We start from the raw sequence: 2500 nt of genomic DNA, 5'->3' as shown, positions 1-2500 counted from the left end.
ACCTTGGCACACCACGATAGTTTAGTGTTTTCTAATATTGGTCACCGCACGTGGAGGCACCACAGTAACCATGACACGCCATGGTAGTTTAGTGTTCTCTAATATTGGTCACCACACGTGGAGGCACCACAGTAACCATGACACACCACGGTAGTTTAGTGTTTTCTAATATTGGTCACCGCACGTGGAGGCACCACAGTAACCACTTGCACCGTGACACACCATGGGGCATCCACACTTGGCAGTTCACGCATGCACACGCCCGCCAGCGCACGCACGCCCGCACACGCATGCCCGCGCACAGCCGCCGCCCGCACACGCAGGCCCACGCCTGCGCACGCCCACGCAGCCAGCCCGCTGCGCACTGCACATGCACATGCACAGCCAGACTTACACGCACAATGGCAGGCCACAGGGGCACAATGTGTAGTCAGTCGGCAATGCGCACCGGTAACCTCTATGGGGACATGGTGGGTGTGGAGGCATGGGATAATGGAAGGTTGTTCTGATGAGTTAGATTTCCCCAAGGGTGTTCTGTTGAAAAGGAGGGGTGGTAAGGCTGTTCGGATGAGCTAGATTTTCACACCGACTCGCACCATCCCCTTTAGCACGTAAGCGGCGCCTCCCATGGACCGGTCTGAGCCAGGAGAGTGCCCCGGCCATTGGACTTGAGGTCATGATCCAGTGCTACTGACGTTGGTGGAGCCATCCCATCGGGCAACTCCTAGCCTCTAAGCGCAGAAAGGCTTGTCCTGGCCTGCCTTGGCCAGGACGCCGCACGGGTTTCTTCCGCTGTAGAACTATCCCCGTGACAGTTGGTATCAGAGCAAGTTGGCTAATTGCAACAGCAGTTGGTTTTCAGCAGAGTAGCCCAGAGCCAGTTGAAGCGGTCATTTCGACAAGCAGCATTTTGTGGGGTGCGGTCCCTAGTCACCTCCACCCAGGATCGAGCAGAATTCAAATCAGGCCTGGCAAGAGGCCATTTCATAGTTCGTGTCCCCATTCCAATGACACTAAAACAGCTTCCCTTGCGGTTGCAGACGCTTTGGTTGTTGTCCTCATGCGGTGGCAGACGCGTGAGCCTTGATAGGAATGTGGGTACACTACCTGAGCAGAATTCAGATCAGGCCTATCAAGAGGCCATTCAATGTTCGCGTTCCCATTCCAATGACCCTAAAACAGCTTCCCTTGCGGGTGCAGACGCATTGGTTGTTGTCCTCATGCGGGGGCAGACGCGTGGGCCTTGTTAGGAATGCGGTTACGCTAGCCGTTGGAGCATGGCGGCCCTACACCGGCAAAGTTTCAGGTGGACATGCTCAGTTTTCAGGTGGCACACTTGCAGCAGCAGAAGCTCATCTTAAGGCGAGTGCATGTTCGGCAACTCATGGGTAAAAGTTGCCACACTCGCGTTTGAAGCGGTCAGGTCTCCTTGAGGCAGCAGTGGGGCCCCCTCGGAGTGAAGATGTAGCCCGAGTCGGCGTGGCGAAGCGTAGTTTCGAGGGCCCAGAGAGCATAAGCCATGGCTAGGTTTGAGTAACCCGCGCAGGGCGAGGTGAAGTCGGCAGGCCAGCATGGTGAAAGGGGTACCCGTGTCATCGCCAACATGAGGAGTAGACCTATCAACGTGTTCGGTAGCATCACAGAAAAGCTACCATGAAGACGGTCGAGCCTTGAGGTAAGATGATACATGGGGCGGACCTCCGCGAAGCACCACACACATTTCTTCGAGGGCCCTTCTTTCACAGTCAACGGCATAGCCATTGCGCGGTTTGAGTAACCTCGACACAAGGGGTGAAGTCTAGGCAGGCCGGCATGGTGAAATGGTTCCGTCCCCATAAATGGACACCAATATAGGCAAGACCCGGGTTGGCCAGGCGAGCCCTGGAACTGGCAAGGAAGTGAATGGCGCGGGACACAGACGCCCATTCACGAGGAAGACCCATTGTCGAGGACGACAATGGATTGAGTGGGGGAGCCTGTTACGGTTCAGCACAGGCTTAGCCTTGCCTACGCTTGGCAGGCTTACGTTAGGGATATGCCCGTCATTTTCGCCTGTAAGATTTTTGGGAGAACTGATGTCATCTTCAGGCAGACCACCAGAAGCTTAACGTACTCTTTGAGGAGGGGTGGTCGACCTCCTTGGGTGCCTAACCTTGGCACTCCTAGACCTTCATCCCCTTGCGGGGCGGCCCTGGTTAACGGCTAGCATGGCTACCAGGGTTCCTCATGGGTGCACACTTGCTCATGGGGACAGTGTTGGACCGGCACTGCGCTACCGATACTCAAGGGAGGCTTGGCATGCGGGCCTGGCTCAAGCATGTCCCTTCACTTCGCCAGACCCTTGCCCCAGCTGAGTGAGCTACCCCGTTGCCCTTAGCGCACGGGTGTGTTCCGGCCCAAGCGGTTGCCTATCATCATGGCACACAGGTGCCTGTCATCATCGGCATACAGGAGACCCTTCACATCGGTGCCAAGTCACCTTATCGGCGCATGGTCGCCT

The 2500-nt window shown here is 56.4% G+C and overlaps 1 protein-coding gene across 1 annotated transcript in view; it reads left to right on the top strand.

Moving 5' to 3' along the window:
• Window positions 1-2343: 2343 nt before the first annotated feature.
• The window catches only part of LOC148802458 (uncharacterized), a 12538-nt gene continuing 12381 nt past the window's right edge, over window positions 2344-2500 (top strand). Inside the window, exon 1 of the mRNA XM_088898193.1 lies at window positions 2344-2500. This exon is cut by the window's right edge and continues 246 nt beyond it. The gene's annotated coding sequence lies outside the window, so the exon portion shown is untranslated.

This window comes from Nelumbo nucifera, chromosome 2 (genome assembly GCF_055504915.1).
Source record: "Nelumbo nucifera cultivar China Antique chromosome 2, China Antique-T2T, whole genome shotgun sequence".
In the NCBI taxonomy this organism is placed as follows: domain Eukaryota; kingdom Viridiplantae; phylum Streptophyta; class Magnoliopsida; order Proteales; family Nelumbonaceae; genus Nelumbo; species Nelumbo nucifera.
The sequence above is the reverse complement of the archived record's forward strand: the minus strand, read 5'-3'. Positions and strand labels throughout refer to the sequence as shown.